Source organism: Protopterus annectens, chromosome 8.part0 (assembly GCF_019279795.1).
Source record: "Protopterus annectens isolate FY-2018-M chromosome 8.part0, PAN1.0, whole genome shotgun sequence".
Classification (NCBI taxonomy): domain Eukaryota; kingdom Metazoa; phylum Chordata; order Ceratodontiformes; family Protopteridae; genus Protopterus; species Protopterus annectens.
This window is the reverse complement of record NC_056741.1, coordinates 947,323,643-947,341,289: the sequence shown is the minus strand read 5'-3', so window position 1 is coordinate 947,341,289 and position 17,647 is coordinate 947,323,643. Positions and strand designations below refer to the sequence as shown.

The 17,647-nt window shown below is 43.9% G+C and overlaps 1 protein-coding gene across 5 annotated transcripts in view; it reads left to right on the top strand.

The window, feature by feature from the left end:
- LOC122809174 (phosphatidylinositol 4-kinase beta-like) overlaps positions 1-17,647 on the top strand; it is an 845,265-nt gene that overhangs the window by 81,820 nt on the left and 745,798 nt on the right. The gene's annotated exons all lie outside the window — the stretch shown is intronic.

Genomic DNA, 17,647 nt, shown 5'->3' with positions numbered 1-17,647 from the left:
CTAGGGTTTTGCACTTAAGGTGAATGTCTTCACATCCATGTCTTGAACACATAATATACTGGTTACAGTTGACAGCCTTATCATAATCCTCTACGTTGGATGCCATTGCACAAAAATGAATCACATTTCTTTTTGAAGTTACAAAATATGCAACATAGATATAACTATAATCTTAGGACAACATATCAGATCCATGATCAGTGTACTTAAGCGACTGTGTTGGGAAACAACAGTAGCTTTTATTCTGCATGTAGCAACCTTCAAGAGTGCACAAAAATATTAACAGCTTTTTTCAACAGAAAAACAAATTAAGCACGTAAATCACTTGCACTGTGTATTTGTTATATTTTTTTTGTGATTCTCTATGAAAAGTACTTCTTACAATGTGTTTATTATATAGTGTTGGGACAGTTACAGTTCCACCCCATAGTTTAAGTAATGTAAATGTAAAAGGTCAATGTTAAGTTGTCAATCTCGCCTTCATTCTTGCTGGATGGGTTCGAAGCCGATCCTCGGCTCCGACTCGGCCTAATACTAAAGCTCGAGAGCTATTTCTACCGGCTCGAGGCTATGCTATGTCCCATAATGCTAGGCGTCATATATCCAGATCTCGTTTGCCGCTTCAGCTACGTGGTTGCATTTTTACTGGCTCCAGGTCGTATATAAAATTTTTTATAATTATAGTTAGTTTGATTGATATTTTTTCCCTAGATTTTTTTCTGGTAGTGTTAATAGTCTCCCGACTAGTCTTAACTCCCTTTATTAGTAGTTTTCCTACTATTTTCCACCCTTAAAGTGGTTAGGCCTTTACCCCCCTTTTTATAGTAGTTTTTGTACAGTAGGTTTATACAGGTTCCTTTAGTAGGTGTGTGTGTGGAATTTTGTTATTATAGTAACTTTAAGAGTGTCTGTCAAGTGTTGTGTTTGTATACTTGTTTAGACTTTGTTGTCCCGTTCCTGTGGTACCATGTCTAAAGATACCAAGATATCGGGATTCAAGAAGTGTGACTCGTGCTGTCAGAAGATGTCTCTGACAGACGGTCACACTTCTTGTGTGTATTGTTTGGGCCCTCTGCACCTGCAGGACTCTTGTTCCATCTGTCATGCTTTTAGCCCAAGAGTCCTGCAGGAGCGCAGAAATAAGCTCATCTTAAGGGGCTTATTGAAGCCGGAAGGTTCTCCTACCAAGCCTCTGTCAGGAAAACCTTCTAAGCCCACCAAACCGTCGGCTCCGTGTCCGGAGCCGGCGCCAAGCGGACCTTCTTCTGCCTCGTCGGTTCCAGCCAGAACCGATACATCGAGGCCTCAGTCGGCTCTGACCTTGGCGTCTGAGCCATCTCCAAGCCGAAAGCGCTCCCGATCTCCTTCATTGGAGTCAGTCAGGTCGGCTCCGAAGTCCGCTTTGCTGTCGGAGCGGAGCCATAGGTCTCACTCCTCTAGATCTTCCAGGCGTTCAGACCACGATCTCGAGAGGGTAGTCAGTAGGCTTTTGAAGTCGCAGGTGCTCGCCCAGTTATTGCACAGCCCGTCTCAACAGACAGCGGCTTCCCCAATGCCTGCTCCAGTTCCTCCTCCAACTATTCCTTTGAGCTCGGAGCCGGAGGCCGTCGGGGTTGGTACCGTGGGGGCGTCGGAACCGATTCCACCCTTATCGGTTCCTTCGTCGGCTCCGATCCCTTTATTGGCTCCATCCTTGGAGGGATCCGGGTGCCGGGACTCCCTCGTCGGTACCGAGGGGGCGAGTGGCATCGGACCCTTGTCTGACCCCGTTCTCCCTCTTGGAGCATCGGCGCAGGTGAGCTCGGCCCCGACATCGGCCTCGGAGCCGTCCCTCTCGGTGCTAGGAGGAGCTCTCATCTCTTCAGAGCTGGGTCCCTCCTCTCTGCCTGATAGGGGTGCCTTTGAGGTCATGAGGAGCGTGCTAGCTCCTATACCAATGCCACGTTCGGCCCCATCGGCCCCTCCTTCCATGGTGCCTGCTTCGGCCTCTGCCTACCCTCACGAACCTAAGTGTGGAGAACCAACGCTCCAGGTCGCCCCATTGGGTGTATCCTCCTCTTCTGAGGCCTCCCCTGATCCTGCGGGGGAGCCCCCTCAGAAGAGGACATGCAGGAGGAAGCATGTGGACTCCCTGGAGTCAGTGACATCTGACACCGACCTGGATGATTCAGAAAGGTCCCCAAGGTCCCCCTCTGTGGATGTCTCATTTTCTGACATCCTAGAAATCCTTAAACAGAGGGGGAACTGGTCTGCCCTCAACCCTTCCGAGGACGAGTCGGTGTACCTAGACGCGTTCGGTTCTCGCCCTTCCACCTCTTGGGTGTCCCTGCCCTTCGACCCATTCATGGAGATGGTGGCTCGGAAGGTGTGGACGGCTCCGGATACTATGGAACCAACTCCCTGGAGGCCCACAAAATTTATTACAGCCCCTTCGGACAAGCAGTTTCTCACTAAGGGCGTCCCCGTTGATGCCATGGTGGTGGCGGCGGCCACTAAGAAGAAGTTGGCTGACCCTTCAGTTCCTGTCCATCCTCCTAATAAGGAATCTAGGACTATGGATAGGTACGGCAAGCGGATGTTTTCTTCAGCGACCTTTGCCATGCATTTACTGAATTATTTGTGCCATTTCACTCGTCTTCGGAGAGACCTTCTCAAAGAACTAGGTGATACCTTACAGGACCCATCAGCTGCGGGGTCTCAGGAAAAAATCAACTCCCAGCTAGGGACCCTGAACTCTATTGTAAACTCCTCCATACAGCTCATTTCCTATGCCACTGATGGAGCAGGTAGGGCTGCAGGCACGGGCGTTGCTCTAAGGAGACACGCCTGGATGCAGCTTTGCAACTTTGCCAACCCCTTCAAGGCGTCTTTCACTAACACCCCCTTTGACGGTTCTGCCTTGTTTGGACCTCAAGTGAAGGATACTTTGACCAGGTGCGAACAGGAAGGCAAGACTCTCTCTGCCATAGGAGTCCGTTTTTCTACCCCTTCTAGACCATACCCTAAGGGTCAGAAGGGTGGGAAAATGTGGTTCCACAAACCTCAGGGAGTACTGCCTGATGCACGTGGTGAACTTCCCTCCAGAGGCAGAGGAGAGAACAATAATAGACACCGCCAGAGGGGCAGGGGGGGTCCGCAGAATCAGGGTAGCAGAGAATCTTTCTCTGACAAACCCTCCCAGCACCCCTGAGGAGCTGCCCGACTGTCCACCTTCGGAGGCAGTCAGGGGAAGACTATCACTGTACCCAGAAGCCTGGCATTCCCTCACGCAAGACAAATGGGTACGGTCGATCATATCCCAGGGCTACAGAATTTCCTTTACTCACACCCCACAATAGCCAAAAGGGCCCCTTCCAGACATTCCACCCCGTCTGAGGGATCTAGCAGCACTAGAAATTTCAAAGCTGCTAAGAAAAAGGGCCATTCAGCCAGTCCCAGCAGACCAACAAGGATCCGGTATCTACTCCAAGTTCTTTTTGGTACCAAAAAAGACAGGGGACTGGAGACCTATTTTGGATCTCAGCAGGCTGAACAAGTTTGTTCAAAGAACGAAATTCTGGGTGGTCACGCTACTGTCCATTCTACCCTTTCTGGGTCAGGACAGTTGGATGTGCTCTATAGACCTTCAGGATGTGTACTACCATATCAAGATGAACAGGCAGTCCAGAAGGTTTCTCCGCTTCCGGCTGGGAGCCAGTCACTACCAATTCAGAGCACTGCCCTTTGGCCTCACCACAGCCCCCAGGGTGTTTACCAAATGCATGGCAGTGGTTGCGGCTCACCTGAGACGACAAGGATTCCAGGTGTTTCCATATTTAGACGACTGGCTCCTTACTGCCACCACCAGGCATCGACTACTCCAATCCAGAGATTACGCTGTACAAACATGCAATGCGCTAGGTATCTCTATAAATTTCGAAAAGTCTGCATTGTCGCCTTGTCAGTCTATTACCTTCATAGGCGCCATCTTAAACACAGTGGAGCTCTCAGCAAAACTACCCACACAAAGAGTTTCAGACATTCACAACCATGTTCAGATTCTATTACAGGAGACCAGAATCTAAGCCAGATTTGTACTAAAAACGCTTGGTCTCATGGCAGCACCAATCACTTTACTCCCCCTAGCGCGTTTTTCATATGCGGATCCTGCAATGGATGCTATTTTCCCAGTGGTCCTTTCAGCAGCTCCCCATGTCACACACCATTCTAATCACTCAGTCATGCAAAAGACACCTTTCTTGGTGGACGGTCTCCCCTCAAGTACTCCAGGGCAGACCTGTGGTCCTTCCTCCTCCTGCTGCCACTGTGACAACGGATGCCTCCCTGATCGGGTGGGGGGGCATTTTCGGGGCAGGACAGTCCAGGGCACATGGCAACCCTTCGAATACCACTTGCACATAAATGTCTTGGAAATGAGAGCGGTACTTTTAGCGTTGCAGGCCCTTCAGGACTCTCTACCAACCGGGACTATTGCAATTCAAACAGACAATATGTCTGTAGTGTGGTACATCAACAAGCAGGGCGGAACCAGATCCTACCCCCTATGTCGAGAAGCACTCAGACTTTGGCAATGGGCGATCTCTTCTCAACGGTTTCTGGTAGCAACGCATATTCCTGGGAAGACCAACATCATAGCGGACAGACTGAGCAGAGCCATTCTCATGCCTCATGAGTGGTTTCTCAACCAGACAGTAGTGGAAAGAATTTTCAGAAGGTGGGGTCAGCCTTGCTGCGACCTTTTTGCAACGCCTCTAAACAGCAAGTGCCCAGACTTCTTCACCCTCTTCCCTCTCCCAGGTCTACCCCCCAGAGACGCTCTAGTTCAGGATTGGCCCCGGGGTCTTCTGTATGCATCCCCCCCCTTTCCCTTGATTACTCAATTAATCCAGAAAGCAACTGCCTTGAGAGCCAGGATGATCCTCATTGCCCCTTACTGACCTCGACAAATTTGGTTTCCGTTCCTGCAACGCCATCTACTGGAGCAGCCCTGGCATCTGGACCCAGTGCCAGATCTTCTGACCCATCAATCGGGTGGGCTGCATCAGTCCCTTCGATCTCTCAACCTCACAGCATGGTTACTCCACTTCCAACCCTAGCCAGGCTTCCCCTTATCTCTCAGCCAGTTTGCGATATCATCCTCGCTTCTCACAAGTCTACTACCAGAAAGACTTATGCTAGCAAATGGAAGCGTTTCTCAGTCTGGGCAGGGGAAAAGCACGTGGACCCGTTTACGGCTCCTGTCCAGGCAGTTCTAGAATTTCTAGCAGAACTCTTAAGATTGGGCTCCTCCTCAGCTACCATCAGAGTTCAACTGGCAGCTATTGCAAATTTCCATGTTGGCTTGTCAGAGACCAGCATCATGTCCCACAAACTTTGAAAAGCCTTTTTAAAAGGAACCCTTTTACTTAGGCCCCTGGTTAAGGGACCCCCCCATCGTGGGACTTAAATTTGGTACTGTCTTCCTTAATTCTTCCCCCCTTTGAGCCGGCGGCTTCTTGCTCATTGAAGTTGCTCTCGTGGAAAACACTCTTCTTAGTAGCCATCACCTCAGCAAGAAGGGTCTCGGAACTTCAAGCCCTTTGCGTTCACCCTCCGTATCTTGTTTTTCACAAAGACAGAGTGTCACTTAGGACTAATCCGTCCTTTTTACCCAAAATAATCTCAGAGAAAAATCTGAATCAGACCATAGATCTTCCAGTCTTCTTCCCAAATTACACCAATAGAACTGAACGAAAGTTACATTGTTTGGACGTTCGCCGTCAATTACGCTTCTACCTGGATAGAACTAAGCAAATGAGAAAATCAAACCAGCTCTTCCTGTCTTATGTGGAAGGGAAGCCAGGCCAACCAGTCTCTAAGGTATCTTTGTCCAGGTGGTTGTCCTGTCTTATCATGTTGGTCTATCAGTTGAGGAACAGGGAACTTCCTACTAAGCTCAGAGCCCATTCAACCAGAGCTTTAGCTTCTTCAATAGCCTTTCAGGCAAGATTGCCAATGGATTCCATTTGCGCAGCGGCCACTTGGGCCTCTCCTCATACCTTCATTTCTCATCACAAGCTCGATATGGCCTCCAGAAGTCGGGCTGATTTTGGTTCCACGGTACTCAAGAGTTTGTTCCATTGAGCCACCCAGGATTTAGGTGCTAGGGACGCTGTCCCATCCAGCAAGAATGAAGGCGAGATTGACAACTTAACATTGAGAAGTTATGTTCTTACCATAACGTTCCATGTTAGTTGTCTTCTTCTCGCCTTCTTTCTTGCATCCCACCCTCCATCCTCCTAGCCTGGGAGATCTAGAGTACCTTGTGAGAATTTTTGACACCTCAGTTATTTCCCCAGCTAGCTCCCTTGCTCCCACTTTTTTGCTACCTTTTCTAGAGGACTTAAATATATATATATATATATATATATATATATATATATATATATATATATATACATACTTTTCCCTTTTGTATCTATGATTAGGTGAATTGTTCTCTTTTGTGGTGGGACATATATGTCCATAGTGTTAGCTATCAAACGAGATCTGGGTATATGACGCCTAGCATTATGGGACATAGCATAGCCGCGAGCCGGTAAAAACAGCTCTTGAGCTTTAGTATTAGGCCGAGTCGGAGCCAAAGATCGGCTCCGAACCCATCCAGCAAGAAAGAAGGCGAGAAGAAGACAACTAACATGGAACGTTATGGTAAGAACATAACTTCTCATTTTAAGCCAGATTCATATGCAGTTTTCAGGAAAAGCTTTGACAAGTCCAGCTGCAGGCCGTAATCTCTGTAATAATGAAACACGTTAAGTCTAGTCTATTAAGCAAGATAACATTTTTTCTTGAGAAAAATATACATAGAGTGTTACAAAACCAAGCAGATTTCCATCAGCCATTTTCATGTTTGCTTTTGTTATAACTGCAGCAACATTTGTAGTTACACTGGACATAAGAAGCTAACTCTTTGAGACACGTTTTGCTAGCACCTTTAAGGTTTAGACAGGTAAAAGTTTAAAATGTGAGTTTTATTATAAAACCTGAAATGTATATCACACAGACATATCTCTTCCTTTCTGTTTATTATCACTCAAAAAGAATATTAGAGTGCAGCCTCTCCTCTGAGATGAAAATTTACGCAAGAGATCTGGACAAAGCCATAAATAATGGGGGGCAAAGCCCCAAAATAGGAACAATTTTAAATATTGTTCTTACAAACTTAGAAAGCTGATTGAATAGCAGGTTTTCCATTAACATAGATTTTTCTGAAGGGTATGAAGTCTGAAACTCAAATGCCTGTCATCATTTTCTGACTTTGATCCTCAATGATTTGTCAGTGATTTTCCAGAAAACTACAAGTTATGAGAAATTAGACCAAAAATCTGGATATTCTGTGAAAATCTGGATAGTTGCGAGGTATGATATGGAATGGTATGTTATATGACAAAGGATATCAGACTGTTTCATACTGAGGCTTCCATCAGGCCACAGAACAATCCCGGAGTCTGTTGAACATGTAAAGCACTCTGGGCCAAACATAACCAAAAAAAAAAAAAAAAACCCTATGTGCTGCATTGTACAGCAAGCATACAGACATTCGCATGCGCACACACAGACGCACACGTATATTCATGAAATAATCAAGACTTGACATAGTACATTATTTCTGTACTGCTAATTTGTAGTCAGATACATATATTCATTGACTGTTATCCTTCTGCATTTAGTGATTACTGAATCACTCACTGTCTTAGGAGTCCAAGCATGTCCAAGAATGCTATGTCCTTAAACATTAATTATTCAGTAATCCAACTCACTCTAGCAATTGGATTACTGAATAGTTAATCTTAAAGTATTCAGCATTCTTAGACATGCTTGGTCCCTTGGGGAATTAGATTTTTCCATCTGATAAACAGTGGTATATGATGTATATATGTTTGACTCATGTTTCTTTCTTGTTGCTGCATAAAGAACTAAAGATGCAACTGTTATGCAGTAAAGTAAGTTGTTAGCTCCTCCCCTGTGCTATAATACAAATATAGTATTTCACTTGTACTACAGCCATGTATATTTATTATATTTGTAGATATTTTGGTAATAAGTATTTATTTTATTTTTATTTATTTTATTTAACATTTGTTTACTGGGAAAGTCCGACTTGGATCAAGCCAATTTTCAGTGGAGGCCTGGGGAGAAATGCTCCAGATGCATGTCTTTGTAACATGGGAGGAAACCGGAGCACCCGGAGGAAACCCACACGAACACAGGGAGGACATGCAGACTCCACACAGAAAGCCCCCCAGCAGGGAATCGAACCAGGGAACCTCTTGCTGTGAGGCGACAACGCAAACTGCTGCAACAGAAGCTGTAAAATTTTCAGTTGATAAATTATCTGAAAGAATATATTTCCTGAGGGTACATTACAGTTTCTCAACTGTGAAGTTAAGTAATGTGTCCCTAAAATGAAGAACAGTGTGGGGGAAAATGTATTAGAAGGAAACATACACACATATTCTCAGATATTAATATATACATTCAGAACATTTTGAAATCTACTTTGCTTACCTGTAGATAGCTTATTGGTAATCATGCACTGTAAAATAAGCATTTCAGTTTTAAATTCTGAATATATTTCATTCTTTCTGTATAGGCAGTCTGAATGTATATAACCTTTTTCTATGTTGGCAGTACATTTCCTGTAAGGAAATGGATGAAGGATGGATGAGGAGCAGATCCACTTTAAGGAGTAAAATGAGGAATGACTCTGCTAATTGATGGATATTTAAACAGTATACTAATCAAAGCAATTGCAACACAAGTGCCCAGTTATTTTTTTGACTAAACTTTGGCATAGTGGTTAAGGTGTTTATCTCACAGACGCAAGGCACAAGGTTTGATTCTCATCTTTGAAAGGGAAATTCACTAAACTTAAAATGACCCACCAGGGCAGCTGTCCTAGTACTTTCCTGTGAGTGTTGTTGCAGAGGCAGGCAGGGTGTTAGTCTGTGATAAGGATAAGCCCAGGTTATGAATGAATTCAGGAAATTGGGTGGTAACCTTGAGTGGTTTGTTGATGATTTGGAAGATGGAGGTCTGCTGTGTTCAGAAGTGAAGGGAACAGCATGTTGTCTAGTAGATAATGCAAAACTATTGCACATCTAAGCCTCTAAGAACAGAGAAAAAAATGGCAAAAGTGTTTCTCCGGAAGCAAGCTAAAACAGGCACTGAAACTACATAGTACAGCCCCAATGGCCCAGTACACGTAACTGCTAAACAAATGGATATATAGATAATACACACACACACACATTTTACTAGCACAATCTTGAAAATTATATTCTGGAGAACATATTATCAAAAAACTAAAATGCTGAAGACCACAATATCAAACTCCTGGACATAACCCACCACCTACAGGACCCATTCTAGCCCTCATTCCTGGGTTCACACTGGTAGGGGGATTTGGTATTCAAGATTTTTCAGACATTGTGGTCTTCACCATTTTGGTCTTTCGATGTTATGGTTTCAGGACTATGATTTTCAAGATTGTGACAGTAAACCTTCATGGACAGGTGCAGATATGCACACACTACACACGCATACACTATAGACATAGATATAATATATAATTAGACAATATAACTTAGTATCAAGGAAAAGTAGTTTTCCAAGCTTAAAAGTAGTGAACATTTTCCTTAACAATGACTCAATGAACAAGACAAGACTTCCAAGGTGGCTGCACACTGATTACAGGTTGATTAGACTTTTCCCATTGTGAAAGCAAAAACTTTGGAAAGCAGCCAGTAAAACCAATGTATTTGAGTAAAATTCATTTACTGGTTAGTTACTGCACTGCCTGGATATCAACAACTAAGAAATCTGATGAAAGTCAAAGAAAATCAGCTAGAAAAAGAGAAAAAATTTCTGATGGGCAAGAGACTTGCAGCTGTTCACCAAAAAAAAAAAAAAAAAAAAAGATCTGATTTCAGACTCAGTACAAGAGATGGCTTCCAGTAATTTAGAGGAAAAAATAGATCAAATGCACTTTTGTTTTGATTAGTAGTGTTGTTAGGGAAAGGGTTTTAGTAGCGTAATATGTTGGGTTATGATTAGGGAGCGGAGTAGGGGTTAGGGCTTACAGTAAGGTTGTATAGGAGGCCTAAGATGATCTTGGAGAGCACAGGAATCTCAGAATTATTATGTTTTTCATACTATATTTGGTGTTTAGGATTATTACTAGGTGTCTGAGAGGACATTAATTTTATATGGTTTATTAGTGGTGGTTTCATTAGTATGACCTTCATACTTGTTTTCCATGTTAATTTATGAGCAACAAATTGTGATTTGTTGCTGTGTGTAGTCTATCACAAGACATACTGTCATACAAGTACTTAAATTTTATAGTAGCAATCACCTCCATTATTATGTTGTTCCAGACAAGCTGCAACCTAGTCTAAATTCATGCATAAGAAAAGTAGCATGGCAAAGTACCCTAGCATCAGTATAAGTATGGGGCACTCATGGCTGCCAATCCAGCAGTTCCTGATCCTACAATAAAGCAAACAATTTTCATCTTTAATATTATATTTACTTTTTCCTAAAAGGAAGAAAACCACCAGTCCTTGCCTCACTCCTCAATATCCTCATCTGTGACACTAAAGGAACCAGATCCCTAAGTGACACACTCTGTAGTATAGAACATTGCTGGTTATCCAACCCATTAGTATCAAAACCCTCTAATAAAAAGTGATGCCCATCTCTCTCTCTCTCTCTCTCTCTCTCTTATTTTAATTTTTCTTACAAGTAACTAAATTGCCTTTCACAATTTTCCTAAGATTACACCCCTCCCCCCATTGAAGATCCACTTTCCACATTAGCAGAATCCTCTTCAAAAGGAACTTCTTTACTTTCCTGTGGTGGACAAGAGCTATAGGCTTTATTCCCACACCACTGCCACCAGTATTTATATGCTATGAAACCAGCAGTATTGGGTTTGAATACTTCCACTGGCACAATTTAATGTACCAAGAGCAATTGGCTTTAAGAGTGTATGGTAACAGTGCAGTGTTGCCTTAAATAACAGCCAAGACCTGCAACATCCAAAGGAGCTTTACACTTTACAGCTACAAGTCAAAATTATAATCACTGGCTCCCTCATATTGACCTTCATGCCTTCCAGTGCTGTCTTACCAATAGTAATGAAAAAAAAACTGGAGCAGTATTTTGCACTTGCTGGCCCCAAGATTCATAGGAATAAAGCCTTGATTGTGCCCTAAATGACCTGTTTTTAACTAACCACACAGACACTGAAGGGATCAGGTAGGGAAGGATGGGAGTTCATAGATTAGTACTAGGCTATCTACCTTTGTGGGCCATTTTAAGCCTAGCCAATTACCCTATATGAGAATCAAACCCTGCACCTTCTGTGTGTAAGGTAAACACCTTAACCATTATACCAACCTCCTGAGCAGCCAATACTGTCTTGCCCATCCTGGAGAGAAGATGGCAGCCTGGCTTATTGCAACTGCAGCATGAAGAGCCTGGTGATCCCCATATTTCAAGTAATGTGCTTCTTTATTGGAAGGTTGCATAAGCATAGAAAATCATGTGTGTTTCCCAAAGGCAGCTATAGTGGAGCTCACAAGGATGCTGTGGGGCAGGGACTAAGGCATAATGAAAAAATATTTCCTGCCAGCAGTATGATGCCGCACCGGTGTGCACAGTCTCCTCACTGGCCCCAGACATGGGTCAGGTAGAGCCTAGGAGAGCCAGGGAACCAAAATATTTTGAATTAACACTCAGTCTTTTTAAGAATGGGAATAAATGCTGTAAATTTCAGGCATGAGCACCCTCATTTCGGAAGCTTATAGTAATGTGGACATCTGTTAGTCAAAAGTAGCAAAATAAGGAAGTACAGCTGTGTAAATAAACTTACCATAGCAGTAGATGTTCAAGTGATCACTACTATAGTAACTTTAGATACATGGGTTATATCCTTCCAAGGATATAACAGCCGGTCAGCTTCCAGAGCTTCAAGGTGGCTTCCATGGACTTGAACTGTTGGGCAGTTTGAGCTGAGCAGCCCAAAAACACAAGTTTGAGCACTAAGCCCTTCAGAGCTTTCATGCCAATTGAGAGAGGGTGGCTGAGCCCCGACAGACTATCGCCAGGAATAAATATATACGCATATAAACACACCCTGGCATAATCAAAAAAACAGAAGTGTACTAATCCGGAGTAGAGGGTGTGGTCCACACCGGGTGCAAACAGTAAGGCGGTGCCTTGCCTTTTCAAAGCTTTTCGTGTTTTAAATGCAAAAAGTTTAAAAGACCAGAGCTGGATCTTTAAGGGCATTTGTCTTTAAGAATGCCCTGCATCTGTGCATCCCTGCATGCGTTGATGCATCCATGTACCTGATGCATACTGCTTTTCTGCATTCCATGAAGAATTTAAATACAAAAAGCATGCATTTGCATATGTGTGTATGTTTGTTTTTTGCATTCCGTGCAGAATTTCAGTACAAGAAATTTGTGTCGGGGGGGGGGGGGTGGTAACATGCCTCTCAAATCTGGACAAAGCCTGAAGTAATTTGGGGACAAAAGCCCAAAAACAGGGACAGATTTTAAATGTTGCTGTTATAAAACTTGGATAGTTGCTAGACTGACAGGATTTGTGTTAGTATGCATTTTCTGAACAATATTGAGTCTTAAACTCAAATGTATGCTACTATTTAGAAATCTGAATCCTCAGTGATTTACCAGAAAACCACAAATTTTATGAGGAACAGACCAAATATGTGAGGCAAAAATCTGGGCATTCTGTAAAAATCTGGACAGTTGAGAGCTGTGCAGTTTGGTAAATTTCCTCAGGCTCAAACCATGTACCTTGGTTACAGGCACAAGAGCCTGAATCCTCTACATTAAATATCACACTAGTAAAAAAAAAGAGTTTTAGTGCATTTTAAAGGAATTGAGTTTCAGTGCATTTGCAAGGAATTGTAAGCTTCAGTGCTTTTTCAAGGAATTGTGAGCTTCAAGGGAAAAAGGTGTACTGCTGCTCATACTAAGTCTGTTTTCAATGTGCATCTGTTTTGTTTACAGTCATAGCATAGCAGGTAACATCCCTGCTTTTGATGCAGAAAGCTGCAGATTCTTCTCCCTCAACATGTAGATGGATTTCTGATACTGTTTTATGCTTTAAGGAAGAGGGGGTGGGGATGTTGCAGTCTTGAGTGTCCCTCCTTTGGATGCGATGCCTAGTAACTATGAACCTGTTCATAAGATCATAGGAAGTTGCTAGGCTATTGACCCTGAGGCACTTACAAGCCTAGCCAAGAACTCAACCCATGTTCTGACAAGACAACACCTGATGCCCCTGTCCAGCAGGGACACAGGTGGAATCCCAGGGGTGTATTTTCTGTTCTCCATCCAGTTATCCTGAATGCGCTTAAAAAGGGTTAATGAGGTGCTCTGCCTGATGTAGAAAGGGAGTCTATTCACCAGAAGGAGGAGTCTGTGGGACACAAATCTGTCCTGCCAACGAGTCTTATTGTTGTCACAGGCCAGGTTGAGGTTGAGCGTGCGGATTACTCAAGTGGAGCTTGACTTGCAGATATGCAGCATTCCTATCAAGTCGAGGTCTGAGATTGTTTTTGTATGCCAGACAGAGGTCACCTCTGAGGAGTTTGTATGAGACTGAGTAGAGGGACAGGGCTTTTAGCCCATCTGTGTAGGGTAGATGTTTGAGGCCCTGGAGTCTCCTGCTGAGGAACCTCTGTGGTCTCTCCAGCTGCTGCATGTGCTTTGTGAGACAAATGCTGAAAGGGGCATTGTACTCAGTAATGGGTCTTATAAGGGAAGAATACAGGGATGTTTTGACTTCCTTGTCCCTGGATGAGATACCCTTACTAATGAGGTGGGCTATGTAGAAAGCTGTCAGTGCAGTGGAGGCAATATGGTTCATAGGTTCATAGGTTAGTACTAAGCTAACTGCCCTTGTGAGCCATTTTGAGCCTAGCCAGTTATCCTTTGTGAGACTGAAACCCTGCACCTTGTGCTTGCAAGGCAAGCACCTTAACCATTAGGCCACCCTCCCAAAACTCAGTTTGCTATCAACCTGCGTGCCCATGTCCCTAATGACTGATTGTGTGCTTAAGACCTTGTTATTAATGTGATAATTTATGGGGATGTCACTCTCCCCCAAAGAGTATGGTGATGCATTTTTTGGCATTCAGTTTAAGGCCATGTTTCTGGCACCAGTCATTTGTTTTGGGTGAGACCCTCTTGGAGGATGTCCACATCACAAGGGGAATTGATAATAGCAGTCATCTGCAAACTTGGTCAGCTATAGCCCCACTGGCTTTGGCCTGCACCTCAGAAAAGTAGAGCCCAAACAAGAGAGGCCCCGAGACAGATCCCTGGATTACACCACACATTATGGGTCTACTGCTTGAGGTAGCTTTCCCTATTTTGACTGGGTGGGTTCTTTCAGTGAACTAGTTTGCTACCTGTCTGTTAACATATGGATTGATGCCTAGTTGAGATAGTTTATCTATTATACCCAAGTGGGGAATAGTATCGAAGGCTTTGTCCAGGTCAAGGTATGTGGTATGCACTATCTTCCCCTTGTCCTTAGCTTTGGTGACTGTCACAAAAAAGTCAACCATATTTGACAGACATGACCTCCCCTTGATGAAAACAAACTGTGTGGGATCAAGCTTTTGGAGGTTGCCGATGTCTTTGCTAATGAGGTCCATGATAATCAATTCCATGGCCTTGCAGATCAGGCTAGTTAGGCTGATGGGTCTATAATTTCCTGGATCAGTGGACACTTCACCTTTGTGCAAAGGGATGACAGTGTCTGTCCTCCACTTGGCTGGGATGAAGCCAGTACTCAGGCTTTGGTTGAATAGAGTCCCCAGTGGAGCTGCAAGTTACTGTCTGAGTTCATGTAGGATACAGCCTGGGATGTTATCGGGTCCCATGGAGGCTGTATTTTTTGCCTTTGTGAGGGCAGTGATGACTTGCTCCCTAGAGGTAAGAGAAGGGGGGCAGGTGCTGGGGATATCCTGATTTACTGATGGGGAGACAGAGGGGTGAAGTTTTCAATGAACCTGTCTGCCAGCAGTTTGGCTGTATCTACAGTGCTTGTGTATGTGGTGTCCTTGACTATCAGTTCTGAGCAGATCTGAGTGCTTCCTTTGAGATTGCGGACATATGTGAAGAAGGTTTTATGATTATCTTTAGTAGTTGTGGCCAGTTTAGACTCAAAGTTTGCATTGGAGGATTTCACTAGTGTTCTTAGTTGCTTGTTCAGGCTAAGGAGAGATTGCTTCCAGTTATGCATCTGCTCCTTCTTGGTCCTGGACAGTAATTTTTTTTCCTTTTATTATAGAGTTTATATTGGAGATGTCCACCAGACAGGTTTACTCTTCCTTGAGGAGGAGGATTTTGTTCTGTCGGGTATTCCCGATTCCATGCAGCTATATAAATGCTCATGTGGTACTTGGGTATAAGTTTGGACATGTGTGCCAGTTGCTATGGAGGGGGAGGGGGCTGTGAAGCTGTTTATACCTGTCCTCAGGAGGTTGTAATCAGCTTTGGAGAAGCTTTTTGCTTGACTCTAGTGGGGGGTGACTTCGAAAGTGACCGCTTTATGGTCATATCTTACCAAGGAGGATGACACTGTAGGGATGATGCAGTGGTTACTCATGTTAGTTAATACCAAGTTCAGGGTATTATCACCTCTTATGGGGGTGTCAGCCAGCTGGTCCAAGGCATTTGCATTGACAAAATCAAGGAATCTCTGGGCATTTGTGTTTTGGCATGAGTAGGTTTCCAGTCTATGGTTAGATAGTTTAAAGTTGCCCAGAATCAGGATGAAGGGTTGAATCTTGACAGATTCAAAGAAGTCTAGATAGGTGGAGTGGGCACCTTGAGTCAAATGTGGGGGCCTGTAGCTAGCTATGATTTGAATAGGGGTCTTGTCAATGGTTAACTGCACCTGGAGTGTCTCATGCGCATCATACTGTTTGACCAGTCTGGAGGTGTGTATGTCTATATTGCAACTCCACCTCCTTTTGCTTTGCTGCCCACGGTTTGGGGTCTGAGTGTATGATAGGAATAGGATGAGTAACCTGGTGTACCTGGGGTGCTTTTCACAGCTTTGAGCCAGGTTTCTGTGACTGTACAAATTTCAGCACCTTCCAGGGTTAAGAATGCTTGCAATGAGTGCAGTTTCATGTTTAGACTCCTAGAATTTAGATGCATGACCTTTAATTTGCATTTTGATGAAATTTTCATGTTGGTAGGTTTGACCTCATGGCATTGCCTAAAATAGGCACTATGGAGGAGGCCAGAAGCCTGAAGCCCAAGGGAGACAGAAGCAGGCCATCTCTGGCAAAGCATCGTGGACTGTCGATCATGTCTTCCCAGGCTGTCAGGTACTGGATCCCATTGGAATGACACCGGAAAATAAGCTAATTGTTAAAGTCATTCTTTTTCTGTTTGTATTGAGGCATCATTCTGGGTGATGGTAGAATGCTGCTTAGTTAGGAACATACCTGCCTGGGACACAAATTCAGTGAGCTCGATCATATCTCTCTTCATATAGTCTTGGGAGGTACATCTCAAGTCATTCATGCCAACATGGATTATGAGAGTCATAACAGTACTTGTTGTAGAGAGACATGAGTGCATGGGTGATATGGTGGATTCTGGCACCTGAAAACAACTAACCATGATTTTCTCCTTATCCAGCCTGGTGAGGGGCACATCTGTGTGTCTCACAATGGAGTCTCCTATGATTAATATGTTGAGTTTATGTTTAGGCCTTAGTGGTTGTGAGCCACAGGTATGTGGACTATGTGTGGTATGTGGTGTGGTGGGCAGTGGAATTTGCATTTTTTTTGCCTTGGAGGTCTCTTGTTTGGGTATGTTTTGTTGAGGACCTCCGCATATGTGGGTGTGTGTTGTGTAGGTGTGGCTGGTGTTTGAGGTGTAGTGTTTGTATTGACAGCCTTCTCAGTGCCAGATATACTGGCTTGTGAGGGAGAGAGCATAGACTCTAGGTTCTTAATGTAATTGCCCGCTCACAAATTGTGTTCCTAGGTGGTAGTAGTAGAGGGTTGTCCGTGTACATGAGGCAGTTGCTACACTGTTTCAGATGCCTATATCAACCAGACCGGCAGAAGAAATCGTGGGAAAATGTCCATCCATATTTGTCAGAATCTCAAGGACAGAGGCCATAGAGAGCTAAGGGGGTAAAGGGTAGAAGGTCTAAGTGGAGTACTCCTAGGTGATCACACAAGTTTGAAATCCGTTCCCTATTGCAGTATTACCAGCTTACCATTTTTTTAATGTAACAAAGTCAATTTTTACTTCAAGGGCAGCAGGCACTGAATTTGTAGACGAAACACTGAAATATAAAGTTGTTTGCTAGCAGCAACCTCTTCATTAGTCTCTTTAATGTAGTTATTCAGATGACTTTTACTTCTGAAGAAATTGTATATATTGACTGGTATTGGCAGATTGTAATGACAGAAGTCTGAGTGTCCTTTTATGGTTGAAATGTTCTGAAATGGGCGGTTTTGTCATTATTTGGTCATACATTTTGTTTCATTGCTTACTGGACAAATGTTCAAAACTACAAATTTAAAACACAC